This window comes from Athene cunicularia, assembly GCF_003259725.1.
Source record: "Athene cunicularia isolate RWA chromosome 23 unlocalized genomic scaffold, athCun1 chr23_part1, whole genome shotgun sequence".
NCBI classification, from domain to species: domain Eukaryota; kingdom Metazoa; phylum Chordata; class Aves; order Strigiformes; family Strigidae; genus Athene; species Athene cunicularia.
Genome location: NW_020799130.1, coordinates 3150835 through 3168315, shown reverse-complemented (window position 1 = coordinate 3168315; position 17481 = coordinate 3150835). Strand labels below are relative to the sequence as shown.

The 17481-nt window shown below is 48.3% G+C and overlaps 1 protein-coding gene across 1 annotated transcript in view; it reads right to left on the bottom strand.

The window, feature by feature from the left end:
• GRHL3 (grainyhead like transcription factor 3) overlaps positions 1 to 4486 on the bottom strand; it is a 37373-nt gene extending 32887 nt beyond the window's left edge. The window contains exons 1-2 of the mRNA XM_026863424.1: positions 4436 to 4486; positions 2084 to 2258 (exon numbers count right to left, since the gene is read on the bottom strand). The gene's annotated coding sequence lies outside the window, so the exon portion shown is untranslated. The remainder of the gene's footprint in view (positions 1 to 2083; positions 2259 to 4435) is intronic.
• Positions 4487 to 17481: the final 12995 nt, after the last annotated feature.

Below are 17481 nucleotides of genomic sequence, written 5' to 3'. Positions count from 1 at the left end.
TCACGGCTACACCCTCTCTAAGGCAACAGGGTTGCACTTGTGTTTGGATTGTTAAACCCTCTTCAAACATCCAGGGGCAGACCGTGATTAGCTGCGTTTCGTTAGGGAGAGATCAGCAGCTCCATGATTGAGGACGACATCACTCATCGGGTCTCCGTGTCAGGAGCCGGCTGGGTCTGTGTTTGGAGGAGCTGCCCAAGGTGCGGCGCGGCCCTGTGACCATGCCACCCTGATGTTCCTATTTCTCCCTCCACCACCGATTTGTGGTGTGACCTCGGAGAAGTCATTTCACGCTCCCTGTTCCCAGTCTGGCTTCTTTTCTACGTAACTTATAAAAAAACTTCAAAGCAAGGGCTTTAATCCCTTTAGGATACATGGCTTTTCCCACTGACAGCTGTCAAACATCCTTTCCAGTTGTCCTGTGATGTGCCAGGAATTTCAGCTGTCTTTGACCAAAGGTTATTAAAACACTTCAACAATTAATATGCAGTAAGAGGAAGCAGCCTGAAGCGGGTTAAAGTGAGCTGTTCTCCAAAGGGAGACGTGGCTGCTTCAGGTGCTTTTCCAGCAAAAAATACAGCTTGTGCCATATGAGTAGAAACCTTTGATATCCAGACCAGACACTTTCCCAGTGAGACTCCCTCTGCCTCCCAGAGCCTTTTCCTTGGGAAGGCAGAGAACAAAAAGCTGATCTGGAAGTTCCTTGGGCTGCAAGTCTTTGTCTGACGGGACTGCCCCGTCACTCTGTTTGTACAACACATAGCACAACAGAGGCTACAAAAATCACTCTGTAGCGCTATTGTGATAGTAATAACGAGGAAAAGGAAAAAAAAATACATCTGGCATTCTGAAGTGAGCACAAGAGCCAAACCCCTCGATGACCCTTTCTGAGCAGTTGTTTTCCAGCGAGGTGAATACCTCTATCTGCAGGGTATCTGGGAAGCCAGCTGGCTCTGCTGGATCCCAGTACCACTAAACAACATGACCTGATGCTTAAATGTCTTTTTATTAGAGTCAGGCCAGTTTGTTATTATCTGTTGTAGCCCACGGGGCTATAGGAAAATTCCTGTTGTCTTTATCTAGTTCTACCAGTTTTTACACAGTAACGAGTTTGGGTTGCAAACAAGTGACCCAACTAACAGTTTTCAGGGCGGCCACCTTCGGTTTAAGTAAACAAACACGACCCACCGTCTCAGCCAGCTTCGGTTGGTGGAAGAAGCTTCACTTTTTCTCTGCGCGCTCTGACCTGAGCTCATCCCATGCTCCCCCAGCGTGTGCATTTAGCTGACAGCTGTCAGTCCAAACCCAGTTAGAAGAAACCCACAGTGGGGAATGGACATCTCAGTTTAGTCTACAGAGGGCGGGAGCTGGTTGGAGATGTTGCAAGGATGTTCTCCACTTCAGTCATATTTACTGCCCAGGCTTCCTGTGATATTCAGCTATAAATATGTACAGGGAGTCAGGGGAAGGTTTCGCAGAGGAAATCTTGGGTTGTCTATAAAAGGGATTTAAGACTGGTCCCAAGGAAACTTTGTCTTCTAACCCCAGCACCCAACAGTGAGCACGTGCCGCTGCTCTTCAGCCATACCTCACCCACAGGACTTCCCTCCCATCAACTGTCTCACACGTGCAACTCAAAACATGAAACGGAAAAGCGCATTTCCTCTTGCAAAAAACCACAAGGAGCTGAATTCCCCCCACCGGTGGTTCCGACACCAGGAGCAGAAGGGGCTGTCAATGACACGCGCAGTGCAAGGAAGGGCTCAGCGCTGGGCCCACAGTTACCGCAGCGCTGTGATTCCTCGCTCAGAGAAACTTATTTTTAAACATGAAAACAGTTTTTAAAATGGACCAGATGCAAAACATCAGGTGTCACTCCCAACCATTTCCCCCACTGCTGCAGCCTGATCAAAGCTGCCTCCCTTCGGGAAGTTATCTGATGTCAGCCAGTGACGCTGTAGCAGAGATGAGTTTGGTCTCAGACACCTCACTTGACTCCATTCATCATTAATCAGCCCTTTATGAGCAGAGATATGGAAATGTCACTGGCAGAGGGTGTCCCAAGCTGCTCAGAATAGATTACCCTTATCAGCCAGCGGGTTAGATCCCAGGAGCAGAGATCGGGCTCAGATTCAGACTCCAGCTGAAGCACAAAGTGTGTTTGGGTCCCGTGTCTGCTCGGCTCACGCAGTGGCAGAGATGCCAGTTCTGATTTGAATCTAAGCACGGCACAGAAATGGAATTTCATTCAGCAAACCCTAAGTAGCAAATAAAAAAGGAAATATTCTGAATGAATCTCAGTCAGCCCTGGTGGACTATCATGAATCTGCTCAGGGAGCCTTGAAAGTCATCTTTACGTGACAACTCAGTTTCTGTAGCTAATTAGAAAAGCTCAGGCCAGAGATACTTATCTGCGTGCAACATCTGGAACTCATAACGTCTCAGGTTTGCCAGCGTTCATGGTTTCATTACAAATCTGCTGATACTTGCTGTTGTTATTCGTTTATTCAGTTGCCTCCTTAAAGCCTGACTTCTTGGAATCGCATGATCATGTGAAAGCTTTCTCAAAATAAAAATCTCTGTCCTACATGATTGTTACAAAGCGCCTCAAAACGCAATACCTATAGGCTCAGGAAGGAAGAGACAGAAAGGAAAACAACTCCTTCACACAGCCCACAGAGTTAAGCAATTTTAAAGCCAATCCTACATCTACCGGGGACCTGGCTTGTGGTTTCGAAGCCAGCCCTGTGTTTGGCAGGACCACGGCTCGTGAAATGTTAGTGCTAAGGCTGGTCAGTATTGGAATCATCAAAGCGCTCTGCAGATTTTAATTATTTCTCACTTTTGTTCTACACCTGTCATTACTCATCTGAGCCAGTCATGGGATACTGGTACAGGGGACGTTTTGGGATAGCTAGAATTGGCACACAAGAGCAGTCATCCTGCCTTGCTCTGTCTCAGCACTTTGGCAGGAGCTGGCTCTCCCACAATACCTTGAGAATACAGCTGCTGGACCTGATTATTTATAGAGAAGAGGAAGAAGTTGGCTCCGCAATCTTGATTTGACTCTGAAATTGTCCCTGGAGTTGGGATTCCATGCTCAGATCCCAGGCCTTGTTTGGAGACACCTTCCGCTCCCGAAGCATTCAAATGAAAAGGCAAACGCTGAGGGAAGGGAGAAGCAGTGAGGCTGGGCAGGGGCTTGGTACATCAACTGTGGGAACTGAATCTCATTTCTAGTGAGAAAACTGGAAACCCCTGCCAAAGGCCCTGCATGAGTCACCGAGCTATCGTCTCGCTGGCTGATGCTGTGCAGGTAACTCAGCACCAACTTCTGAACGGCCTCACGTGGGAGAAGCACCTGGTACTGGGAGCTCTAGTTCTCAGCTCTTCACAGGCAGGGAGGGATTTCCCTCCGAGAACCTGCAAACAGGCCCAGTTTGGTCCCTGCTCCCTCCTGCGGACCACAGCTCTGTCGTGCTAACACACAGCAGCAAAGGGAAGGGAGAGTCCCCTTCGCAGGGGGGCTGCAGCAAAACCCAAGCAAAGCTGGCAGTGCTGGAGCCTCCAGTAAAATTTACAGTTCTAGGCTGGAGAAAGGGGAAACTCGAACTTTTGGACTTTTATCTTCTGGTGCAAGCACAGCTCGAGGGATTTGCTGCAGGATGTCGTCTTTGTCTGACGGCACGAGGGAGCGGGTGGCTCTCCACGGAGCAAAAGCTTTATCGGGGGGTCGTGGGGCCTCCCGAGTCACTCCAGCCCCCCCTCAGCTGCACAGTCCTCCTCCATCCACGCTGCAGCTGCACACCCCCCCGGATGAAGCCATGATCTGGTGAGGATACAGGTAATCACAGCCAGATATCAGGTCTTCACCTGCCAGCGCCCACACACCACAGCCCAGCTCCTGCTGGCACCTCTGCCAGAGACCAAAAGCTGTAAAGGAACCTGGGCTCTGCTCTTATCCTTCCTATCAGAGCTACAGTACCCCAGCGGGCACACGGCAGCTTGGAGGAGCCCTGAAACTCCACCGGCATCATCTCTCCCAAACATCCTCCCCATGGCTCTGAAGTGTAGGAGAGAGAAGCAGATACCCATCTACTGCACCCTCTGGTAGTGGGCAAGCTCTCTGCTTCCTAGCTGGCACCTGTCTATCATATTTGATAACAAATAAAGGCCCACTTAATCCTGACTCACTCGACCTGCTCATATGGCTTACTTTTCCTGGCCAGGCCATAATCCAACACCTACAGTGAAAAATCTTGCCATCTTAAATGAAACCTAAATTAAAATCGTATCAGTGCATTGCCTTCTCTGATAAAAAATCCAACCAAACCTTGTAAGAATTTATTAGCTTGTTTCGAAACTGCCCAGCATCTAGGCCAAACATATAAACCCACGAGCTTTCCTGAACAGCGAATCCAGTAGATAAATTTACTTTTTGTCAGACTCTGTAGGCTGGAACTCTCTTTTCAGGGCAGACTGTTGGTGGGGGATTAACTGAAAATTCACTGCAGGGTACCGGTTATCCTGTGGAGTGGAAAAATATCAGGTAGTTTTGCAACATTTGAGGAGATGCACAAAGAACGTCTTGGGTGGCAGTTAGCACATAAGGGCTGCTGGCCCTTAGGGGCTTGGGGATTTTCCTTCCTCATCGAAAATGTGTCCTGCAAGAAGCACACACCTATTACAAAACAAACCGCTGCTTTAGCTTTGTTAAATCAATCAATCAATCTTTTACTTCAAGATCTGAGAACCAGCCTCCCTTCTGAACCGACACTTTCCTATTTGCCCCACGCAGGTGAGACGGCACCCAAAGACGAGGCTCCGCTGGCGTGGTAGCCTTCCTGAGAACGGCAAACCCGATTTACCTGCGAACCTCTGACGCTGGCTCTGAGCACCAACGGCACCGGCATTGATATTCAGGGAGGATCTGTTGCCATAGCTTGTCTCTAAGGCACTGAAATGGAAAGCAGGAGACCAAAGCGCTGCTCGCTGCACACCAGTGTGCCTGAGCTTCGCCTCTCACAACCTTTGTGCCTGTTCCAGTTGGAGGCCTGTTTGGGCAGTCTCGCACTAAGCACTTGGACAGGTGCCACCCCCGGGGCTCTCATGGGATTTGCAGCCACGACCGTACTGCGAGTAATTTTATGCGAGTCTTAGAAAAATTTGCCTACCCTGAGTGTCTAGGCACCCACGCAAACCACTAGTGGAGATGTGACTTATAGCAATGCATTTTTACCCCAGTTTGAAACAAGATCAAACAAATTATACTGCACCAGCATAAACTATGTCTCTACTGGAGCCGGAACTGGTACTTGTGGCCAAAACCCAAGTACGGATGAGTTCTAAAAAGACACAAAAAGGAAGCTACAATTTCATCTGAACCTGAAGGATTTATAACCTTGACAGTGAGACCTTTTCCTGTGAGCTCCTACAGTAGCTTTAGAACTAATCCCCGCCAGTGAAATCCGTGCCTGCTGCTCTGATTTTCAGCACAGAACGAAATCATTTTAGGATGAACTAGAAAGACCTAATCTGAGTCAGACTCAGCAACAGCCACATTCAGAGCTCGGTGGAGAGGCAAAGCTGAAGACCAGGTTCAGATGAAGGATGTCAGGTGGTCGTAGGAAGCCTTGTTATAAGAATTTAAACGTATTTTATCCATTCTTGAATAAAAGGTCAAACAAATGCGACACGAAGCTTCTGCCTGGCCTACTGCCTCTCCGCTGGGGTTCCTGCTCTCGAAGGTGCTCAGCGGGTAGGCAGGGATCGGCTTACTCCTGGGCTAAAGTCTGCCTTTGCATTCCAGCTGATGGGATTAATTACGTTCGACTTCTTCACCTCAACCACGCTTCGGAGGGAATGGAAGGACCATAGATGGGGAAGACAACACAACCTAAGGACTTCTTGCACCCAGTTACTCAACCCCACTGTATGAGATGGTATTTGGAGAGCCCAGCCCACTGTCTGGAGCCAGCGTTGAACCTTCGGTGTAGACAAGGGCCAAACGGGGCAGCGTGGGGCCATTGTGCGCCTTCCCAAGGGAGAGTCTGGACTGCGGATTGTGCTTTTCTTCCACCCAAGGAAAAGCTGCCCTTTGCAGAGCCTTGTGGTGCAAGCTGGCATTGTGTGGCAGCGTGCAGGCAAGAGTATTTGGAGACTCCCCCTCGACCTGAGCATGACATTTGGCTGACATTTCTACAGAGCCCATCCCTGCAGTATCAGATCCTTTCTCCCTGTGATCTCCTGTGTCCTAAAGACCCCAGGCAGCTCCCCTGGCTAACAGGAACCCAGATCGAATTCTGGCCATTCACCGCCTGAGGTCAAGCTGTAAAATGAACAATCCAAAATTGCCCCGAAAGGCAGATGTACTAATTAGAGAAACCTTGGGTGGCAGTTCTGAGTACGATGCTTTTAATAACTGCAGGGATGTTGAGAAGCAAATGAATTATATGATGAAAGTCTACCAGGCTGCAGAATCCAGATATGTAATAAGCAAGACTGGCACCAAGACTGAAATTTTGCCCCCTGGGCTTGGCATTTTGTCTGATTGCCTTTCCAGATGAGAAGGTATCTGGAGCTTCCGGTCCCGCCGACTGCTTGGCAGGAAGGTATTTCTCAACAACAACCCGGGGAATCATCCCGGGAAGGCTGGAATTAAGAGAGCCAGCACTCACCGGCGCTCAGGGAAGCACAGCCAGGTTTTCACCAGAAGAGAGTGACCAAGGTTCCTCTCTTGACTTTTGGACTTAAAGTGGACGTAAACCACATGGAAACTTTAAACTTGCTTATTACTGTAAAAGGCTAGCTGGTCAAAGCCTTTACTTCTTCTCTTTGCCTGCGCACAGATAAAGAAGCTCCGGCAGCTCCGGGGGTCTGGGTTGCTCCCTGTCTGCCTGTGGCCCCTGATCCCATTGAGGGTCCCACACTCTAATTGTTTATATTCCCAGAGCTCTCCTGAAGCCGGGAGAACCCCTCCTCTCTTTCTGGGAGGTGTGCCTTTACCTTGCCACCCAGCACAGTGCAGGCGTCCCTGTGAAAACGGAGACACGAGTTGTTCGCATCTGCAGAGTACAGCCCCTACATCTGGGTCCGCCAGCCGAAAGCCACACACTGTGGGTCACATAAACGAGGCTGTTTCTAATCTAAATCATTTCTCCCAGCCACAGAGGCCTTTGCAGGGCCAGTACAGCCCATATGCCCAGCACAGGGTCATACAAGGAACCCCTGCAGAGCCAGGGCCCGGCACACTCCGTTGTGTGGCAGCGGGGACGGGAGGGACCCCCACCTCGCTGCTTTTGCCAGTCCATGGCATGCAGCAAGGCTCCCTGAGTCACCTCCCTCGCTCCAGCTCAGTGTGTTACACCCTCCCACACTTCCTTCCATCACTCTGTGACCTCTTCGTGCCCTACATCGGGGCTATCTGTACTCGCCTTCCAGCTGTGCCACCCCACAGCCGCCTGGCCCGCACTCCTCCCTTGGCTGGGATCCACACGCACCCATTGCCTCCCCCAGCACCCACCAGGAGCACCCCTGGTCTCCACTGACACTAGGCTCTCCTCCCATAACCCCACCTCAGTGGCTTCACCAACAGCTCTAATAAATCTTGCAAATGAGGGTCCCCAATTACAAGAGGTTTACGGTCCCCTGATAGCTTGCTTAGTCCCGCAGGTCATCACAGCTTTCCCCCAGGGTGGACCTTGCTTGAAAGCAAATTCCAACATGCATCGAGGCCCCACTTCAGACAAGGCGAGCAGCAGAGACTCCCGCTGAGGAGGAGCAAGGCAGGCTGGAAAGGTCTGCCCATCCCTAGCCCATAGCTGCCCGCGAAAGGAGGACGCCCGTGTGTGTATCACGCCTAGGAGAGCTTGAATTCACTCTCACGCTGCTACATGTCCCAAACAAGCCACACACAGTTATTTTCAATGGCAATTAAAGACTAGCTCCTGTTTCAAGGGCTGGACAATGAAATTGCAGGAAGAGCTGCCCTGACCCAGCACCCATTATGTCAATGAATATGCTGGATTGAGAGATGCTGACGCTCGGCTCGGCTCCAATTCACTTTTAATTCTCCTGGCCTGAAACCCTGCAGGAATAATATGGGGAGCTTGAAGCCATTGCACGGGGATTTGGGAGCAGCACCTGTTTTAGGAATAATCAGCCCAGCAGGAGGAAAGTTTCTCTCTGCTGGTCTGGGAGTATTTACATTTTTGACCCTGTCTCAGCGTGATAATAGCGCACTTTGTCAATCTTGCACAAAACCTTGCTGGGCTCTGTGACTGGTTTGTCCTGACTCCTGCATGGCTCTATTATGATTTTTCAAAAGACCTCCCATAAGGGTTAAATGACCTCACATTAGTGCTAATTTGGGGCTAACTTTCCTATTCAGCACATAACAAAGCAATTGGTGTTTACCCAAGTCCCATAAAGTGACAGGGACCACACACAACCTCACTGCACTCAGCCTGGACACAGATAGAACTCCACCTCAGCCCTTCCCTCAGCATTGTCATTTTGTCGGAGAGAGAGGGAGGGCAAAAAATAAGAGAGGCTGATGGAAAATCTTCGCCCAGCCTGTGCCCAAAGCACGACATGCTGAATTAAGCACACCCAAGGGTCGACCTGGAGCAGCTCCACTGCTGTCCCCAAGGAGATTCTGCAATGGGGAGAGACAGTGGTGGCCATCCCTTCTGTTCTCCGACACGGCTGAGTCACAGCCCCACACTTGGCTGCCTCATTCCTTCGCTGCTTTTCTTCTCCACAGGCTCCTTGTGAATTTAACTCATAATAATTGGATGCTTAGTAAATCACCCCGCACAGCTAATAAATTACATGTCTCACTGACCCCGCTCTTGGGAAAGGAAAGGTTGGGAGGAAAGCAAGCGGCACGCAGGCTGACTGCACAGCGACAGCTGCCTGACGATCACCAGTCTCGTCCCCATCCCATCTACCTCTCCGTGATTAACGCCAGAGCAAAGCAGGGCAGGCTGAAAACAACAAACCATGACGGATGTTCCCAAGCCCAGAGCTAGACACAGATCTTCAGCGAACTGGTGTCACGACTGGAGCTGAGCAGCACATTTACACCAGCTCGGCTTGTGCTGTTGTGGTGCAAGGAGATGCAGCAACACCAGCCAAGGGTTTATTCGGTGCATCATTCCACTTCGTCAGAGGCCATCTATTAGCCCCCTTCCCATTGCAATTAAATAAGGTTAAAAAAAAAAAAAAAAAAGGGAGCACAAACATGTTATTGGCCGAGTGAGTAAACATTTCAGGCTCTTTTGCAATCATTAATGATAGTACAAGGCGTGTGTGAACTTCCTGCACACCGTACTGCAGTTCATTCTGAATTCACCAATGCAATTAGGGTGTCTTTTATGCAAGAGCTGAAATTCGCCTAGATTGATTTAACGAGTATAATTTCCTCTTTGGAACTGCTGGAAATTAATCATCAGTTCTCCAAGCTCCATCTGGAATTCACTCCGTCAGCACAACACGCAGCCATAATGGTGGCATCCAGAGCGAGCTGCCCGCTGACTCTACTGCTGTTGACTTTGTTCAAGTATTTCCTATACTCAGAATGGGAAATATCTCAAATATGCAGCAAAGTCAACCATCCCAGCACAGCACATGCCTCTTTTTTTTTTTTTTTTTTCTTCTAGTGACAACCATCACACAGACGATAAACCCCGTTCTCTTCTTGCTCCTACTAGTTTCCATTGAGGCGACTGCACCAACTTAATTGGGTTGACCCTAATTTACAGCAAGTGAAAGCGACAGAAGAAACTGGTGAAATATTTGAAAGAGAAATGAAATAAATACACCTAACCGGTTACATCTCCAAGAAGCTCCATTTGCACATAAAAATGTCAATTTGCGCATGCAAATCGGGTAGCTAGCCACCTAATTCCCTATTTGCATGGCTACCTGCCAGATTGGAGCGGACAGCTGTAGGATTTGGAGACCCGAGAGCAGTGAACACCCCGAAGAATGTGCCAGCAACCGAATTATTTGGACTCCAAGAAATCTGTCCTTCCTTGCCCGTTTCAAACTCAATGGAAATCTACACATGGAGTCAGACACAGAAAAAAAAACAAGGACAACTTCATAGCACATGGGGACACGGCGTAAGTGACTAGCAGCTAAAAGGATAGAATGATCTAGAAAGAAAACTGTTTTGTTTATTAAAGCAATTAATACAGCTTGAAAGGAAGAGCATTGAAGTAGGTGTGAATGAACTGCCCTTCTCAAAACTGAGGTGTGGCTGCTCCAGAGGTTTTCCCAGCATTTTGGTGTCTTTTGATGTAAACCACAGAAACTAAACTATATGAATTAAAATCAGAGCTCCTTAAAATTCACTAGTTCCAGGATTATTCTTGGGAGCTGACCCATCCCTAGAATACCCCACAGGTGTACAGTCACAAAGGAACTTACATGAAAGTTTGAGCAAGTCTTTGTTGACTTCTTCCACCCCAGTGTTGACCCATTTCTAGCCATCAGTATTTTTCAACATTTTTTGGACAAAAAAAAAAAATTTTGAAATTTTCCATTCTTCTGTACATAATCAGTTTAAACCGACTGACAATAAGATTCCTTTTCTCGGTTACCATCTGCAGACCCACTAGAAGCCATGCAAATCCCCTAGGAGTCTGTGGTTAAAAAGAATTGATCCTCATCCCTTTATTGCTTCTCCAGCACATATCATACCCTTTACTCAGCGTCTTGGGAAAAGCCACGACTTACTCCAGCAGATTTTTTTATTTTTTTTTTCTCTGGGCAATAACAGTTAGCTCTGCCACAGAAAGCTGCATATTGGAAGTACTCTGCAGGGACCATCTAATTAAAGATTACAGCATCCCTGGGAGATACACCAACCCATTTGATTCTGTCTATCGATAACTGGGGAAAACAGACTCAAAGCTGAAGTGTCTTGCCCAAGAACGCAACATGAGAGAGCAGCAGAGCCAAGATAACGACAAGCACTACCGATTCCTGCCACACTGTTTTCAGATTCTGGTTGGGACTGTGAACAAAAAAAAAAAAAAACAACAAAACTCTCCTAAAATCTTCCTTCTGCTAAGTTTCTGCCTCTCTTTGGAGCAAGGACAGCTGGAAAACAAACAAAAATATCTCCTCTTAGAAGACCTCCATCCAGTTTTGCAAATAAACAGATAAACAGCCACCCAGTGGGGAAAAAAGATAATAACTAGCTGGGCTCCGGGGTGCAGAAAGGTGTGTAAAAAAAGAAAAAAAATTTCAAGCACGACGAGATGTGTAGGAGATGGAATTACAGACAACCCTAACAAGGGAAAGGAGAGTTTGAACTTCCTGTGAAAAATAAAAACCACAAACAAACCTGGGAGATTCTCAGAGCCACGGAGAAAGGAGTAGGGAGAGGAGAGGCGGAGTAAAACTGCACGAAGTAGGAAACTACCACAGAAAACTTTGAGCTTTAAAAGTCTTTCCTTTTATCTAGAGAGCTTTGGGGTAAGAATGGAGCAAGAGGGAATAATAAGCATAGGTGCTAATTGCATGGAGCATCTCCATGGAGCTTTAGATTAAAGACTCCAGCACCTCGGGGGGTGAAGGAATCTGTTGATCTTGGAGACAGTATGTGGGGCAGGCAGCTGCACCCTTTGTTACTAACCTGCCTCCCTTCCCCATCTGAGCATGTAAATGAGAGCTACAAATGCTGGAGTTTACAGCATGCAACATCTGAGTTGGGATCTCTGGAGAGACAGGAATGGATTTATTTACATGTTCCGAGTTATCTCCGCAAATGATCTGACAGGGGCCCCTCCACATCTGTAGAGCCCTGATGAAAGTAAAAACACTGTACCCAGGCATTTCTGTTTGTGCTTGTGGCACTGAAGACAAAAAAAAGCCAGATTCTCTGCCTGCTTTACACCACCTTCGCAGGCACACTTGCTATAGCCTGCTGCTATGAAGTATGGCACGTCCCTGGCAGGGAATATGCGTTTTTGAGGGGCAGAACCAGGGCCACATTCCGTGTCATCTGCCAGCTCTGCTTCAGCTTGGCCTCAGCTCTCAACCTCTCCCGCAGGTTGCCAACCCAGCACGGTCGATGATCCTGCCGCCCCCAGCAAAGCTGCGCGGCAGCTTCTTACCGAGGGATCTCCCTGCCACAGCAGAAGGCTGGGACAGAGAGAGAGCGGAGAGCGGGTTCGCCCTGCCCTGATGCTCCAAGTTATGGTGAAGGTTTCCCCACATCCCTACCACAGGGCCTCAGTTCAGAGACTTCACCCGTAACCGGAGCGTGGGCGAACCCTGTGCCGGACAGCGAGTCAGCCTAGGTCACTAAACCCTCTTGAGCCAAGAGGAAGGCAGGAGGGAGAACAGCAACCTCTCCGCTCTCCTTTGCCAACAGCAGAGAGACAAACAATGAGAAGCAAAGCCTCAGGTGCTGGAGGAGCAGAAATACTTTTTCTCCACAGACGCCAGGCCTAACTGGCATCACCCCCGACTCTGTGCCCGCGCTGCCATCCCCAGAGAGAGCCGGGCAGAAGAAAAGCAGCCACAGCCCTCAGATGCAGTTGGGCTCTCTATGCGTTGCCTGCCCGCCCTGAAAGGGTTAAGTACCTTCTCTTGCTGCAGGATGATGGTACCCCAGGACTGCTGAATTCACTGTTCTTCACATGTTTCCGTGCCTTCTACGGGGCTGACATTGCGCCTGCGTTGCTGACAGATTTTTGGTTTTGAAGAGTAGATGCTCAGATGTTAACCGAGCGGTCCTTCCTGTCAGTAAGGCAAGCAAACTCAGTCAGTCCCTCACTCCTATTGCCAGAAGGGAAGTAGGAGAAAAAAAAATGGGGGGGAAAAAAACCCAAAACATCAAAAAAAAACCCCCCATGAATCAGCCTCTGGAGCTATCTGTAACAGATGTACTGGCAGGTGTGTAATTGCCTCCCTACCGTCATCACTGGAGCTCAGGCAAGCCCCGCCATCACCTGTAACACTGCAGCAGGGATCCCCAAGGAGCGGGCTCTTGCCTCCACCCCAGTGCACCAAGCACCCGCCTTTAACGGTTGAGCCTCTTCCCACCCTGGTGCTACCCCGCAGACTCCACGCTCTCGGCGAGAGTGACAGCGGCTGTCGCTGAGGACCACGGCTTTGTCTTGGAGCCACTACAAGAGCCACGCAGCAGTTTCAGTCCCTGCCTCTATTAAATCTGGAATCTGAGGAGATAGACGGGAAGGAAATATCTGGATTCCCAGATCTCTGGAACTCCTCCTTTCTTTATATAGCATCCTATCGCCTTCCCTTTCATGTAGATTACTCCAGAAAAATATCTACTACAGAGCAGCTTGCACCCTTCCCTACCACATCAGCTACAAAGAGTGTCAGTGCTGGCTTCGAGGACATACCGTGTTGTGAGGAAGCAACTTGTGCTTTCCATTTTTCCCAGAGTAACCACTCCTGGGCATCTTTGTAGACGATCTTGCTTTCTTTAGTATTCTTTCTTTGAAATCAGAACATTTCATAATCTTTCTTATAGCCCCAGAGCCTGAAAACCACTCAGTTTGGAAGAATCTACGTCAATTTTGAGGAAAAAAAAAAAAAAAAAAAAAAGAAGGGGGGAGGGAAAGGGAGTTCTCATCCTCACTTGTTAGAAGAAGTTTAGAACCAAAGAACAAATAAAACTAATTGAGCCCCACAATTTCTGCAGAGCATTTCCTGACTTGTGACTGCATAAGGCTCATGAAAAAGAGTAAGATGGGTGGGGATACCATCAAATTTCCTTGGCCTGTGCTATGGAAAGATGATTCAGAGAGCTCTCAGTGGGGTTGCCCTGCTTATGGAGGGCATTGCAAAAACTGCGCTCTCTGCTAAGAGAGCCAGGACGAGCGAAGCAAAGAGCTCCGCCAGCCTGGCCTTGCTAAGGGGGGGGCTATTTGCCCCATAGCTGTGACTCCCTTCCCTACCTGTGAGTCTCTCTTTGAAGTCCTGCTCACATTGAGGCCAGCCCGGAGCGGTGAGCTCCATCCTGTGAGGTGCTGAGCACCCTCAGCCAGACCCGGTGGGAAAAAGCAGGCTCTGAGTGAAAGAAAAGGGCAGCGTATGGCGGGCTTCTAAAGAGAAATATCTGTGTCCAGTGCATAGCAGAGCAAAGGAATTTGCAGCCGCGGGAAGGCAACTGAGACAAACAATGTTGACTGGGTTTCAAACTTGAGTTGGAAAATTTTACGACTGCAAATAACACTGGCAGTCATATAACCCATGGGAAAAAAAAAAAAAAGAAGGGTAATGAAACCTCCTGCTTCAGGGCATGAGCTGGTGGCCTCTAGGGACAACGGAGCATTCACAGCATTGCTCAAGTAGCCGGGTGCATTCTGCAGGAGTTTCACCATCCTTAGAAATACCAGGCGTTGACTGCTGATGGTAAAAAAAAGATACTGCACTGGACAAGCCACTGGCTTGATTTGGTAAGGACATGTAACAAATAAGCCAGGCAGCAATACCGCCCCGAAATAAAAGGGACATTGGATGAGAGTCCAGCCCTGGGGTCCTAATGGATCAACAGGGATGCTCTCCAGAGACCAGAGATAAATACATCAGACACAAAGAAAAAGAAAAACACAGGCCAAACCGTTGTGTTCTGACTCCGAGTTGGAGCAGACTACCCAATACTGTTACGCTGGCCACCCAAATAAAATGTCTGTGGAACGGATTTTAAATTCCCACTTCTGGTGGCTAAAGACTGGTCAGCTGGATCTGTGGTTCTGTCTGGGCTCCTCTTCCTCCTGAACGCTGCCAAGCTACTGGCACAGGGAGGGCATGAAGTTTGCTGGATGTCTCCAAAATGTGTTATCTCTAGTGGGCAAGAAGTGTCTGCTCGCTGTCAGTCTGAATCCACCCAGGGTCACTGTAAATTCACCGATTATTATCTCAGCATTGTCCTTCCTCTGGAACCGTCCTCATTTTCCCAATGGTCGCCTCTTTATACGTTATGGTGAGTGACCACGCTCCCACTCGGCGTGGTCTTTGCTGGGTCACAGAGCCCGGCTGTCCTTGGGGCCCCCGCTCTGAACCTGTCTCACCATCATCAATCTGCCTTTCACTGACCGCCGCCGACAGCACCTACAGACGTTGTGTCTGACGAAGCTTCCTCTGGCTTCTCTTCCTCTAGTACTTCTCTAGCTCCCCCAGTAACGATTTCCTCCTCCTGTGCATCCCAAGAACACATCTGGTTTTCTTTTGCTCCTGCCTAGTCCCAACAGCTCATAGACCTGCTGTGATTACTTAGCACGCCCAGGTCCTTCCCTTCTTCTGTTATCTCCAAATTAAACATTCCCTGCTTACAGCTGATTAGTTAGTAATCGCTGAGCGCATGAATTTGCATTTTGTACTTTGAATGTCATCTTTTTTCTACTGCTCTGGTCCTGAAAGTCACACCGTAGAACGCCCTGACCCTCCCCTGCTTTTGATGATAAAGTCTGGATGGGAGTCAGCAGATTTCATCACTACACATTTTTTTTGTTTATTCTAAAAAAAAATTGGTAAGGTTGAGCCCAAATACGCTTCCAAAAGAACTCCTCTAGTCACCTCCTTCCTGCCCAGTGCTTCAGCTTTCAACATTAACCTACGGGGAAAGTCCTTCTGCCTCAGTTTTCCTGTCTGCTTCAAGTGAATTATCGCATCCAGATAGAATCTCATTTTCACGAGGTCTCGGGCACTGCTACACACACACACGCACATGTGCGTGCACAGGCACGTGTGCTTGCCGAGGATACTGCAAGGAATCCTTTTCTCAGCAGGATGATGCACTCCTGAAGTCCTACAAACCTGAGCTCCCAGGAAATCTTATTCTCAGACCTAAGCTGGCTCAGCGCCACTTTGTAACATCACTCCCAGCACCCCCATAATAAGTAGTTTAAAAAAAGAAAACAAACAACCCAGACGTCAGGACTCAGAGTCTAGCGAACGGGCACAACAGCATCTCGTGCCCCGTAACACTTTCAGCCGCTCCAAAAGCACTCCGATACGGAGGGATTAGGCGGTTTGTAGGACCGAAGCTTGGCAGATTTCCCTTCAGGGCCCCCCGCCGCTTGCTCTGTCCATCATCATTCCTGTCAGGCTAGTTCAGAGTGTCTCTGCCTTTGCTCTTCGTGGATTAAGGGGTGGTTGAGTGGTTATTTTCTCCCGCTTTGTTGCTTGGAGATGGGGCTGCAGAGGGGAGCGAATTACATCAGAGAAATACATTAAACTGTCACTCTGAGAATTAAGTGGAAACCCCAGTCCCTTCAAGGAAACAGTACAAATGGCAAGAGAAGAAAGTGCCACAGGAGGCATCTCTGGTGTCATTCGCGTGGATGGATCAACACGAACATGATTTTTCTTCCTAGTAATTAATTTCAGTGTATTATTAATTGTAATAACCATCAATTTCTAATGAATACACGGGCCCTCATCAAAATCCTGGCACTTAGTTGTCACAATTAAAGTAACTGTAGTAGCATTCCCTGATCAGCGGGCTCAGTCCTTCCATCTCCTCCCACTCTGATCAGAGTCCAAAGCACCTTTTGGCCGGGAAGAAAACTGATTGCAGCTTCATCCCAGAACTCAGGGTCTCTGCTGCAGATTTTCTATAGAACTTTGAAGAAAACTCTCTTTATCTCCATCTCATCCAGTGATAACGTCGGTCCTCTACTACACTCTTTATTTAGAGGTAAGCTCGTTAAAAATGCAGGGAAGATTAAGATATTCAGATAACAGGATCTGCAACAAACTGCTGAGAAAAAAAAAAAAAAAAAAAGGTCCTAGGGAATCCAAGTCAGGTTCTAGGTATGGAGTTTAAGTCAGTACGATTTACATGTCAGATCAGGAGACAATTATACTAGTTGAGAGCTTAATCCAGACTCAGAGCGACAGGGACATGAGTGTTTGTCATTTCCTCTGCACAACTTCACCAATTAGAACCTAAACAATGGATTGCCACATGTGCCATTAACCTTATACTTCTTACATCACAAGCAGACTGTAATCAAATATAAAGAAACAAGTATCAATTACAGCATGAACAGCTTAGGCACTACCCTGATCGAAGCAATAGCCAAGAATTTTATCATTAAATTCTTTCAAACTTTCAAATGAGAAACAAGAAAACGACACGAACGTATTGAGCCCATCGTAGCCGCGGTCTTTAGGACGGGGACTGCCTTCTGTTCTAGGCTGGGCCAGCACTTAGCGCAGGGTTCCTGAGATTGCAGACATGACTACAACAGCAATTAAGTTTCCCATTAAGGTACATACATCGTATTATCAAAAGGCAATAGTTACCATTACTACTGCAAAGTACCCAAAGGCAAGTCAGCAAATGTGTCAATTAATTGTTTTCTCCCATCTCACCGTATGACTTAAAAGGACATATTCTGAGAATGGCATCAACGCTGTAAGAGCCAAAGCAGTTAAAACAATCCATAATTTTCAGGTCAAAGTTAGGGACAGGATGTGACGCTGAAG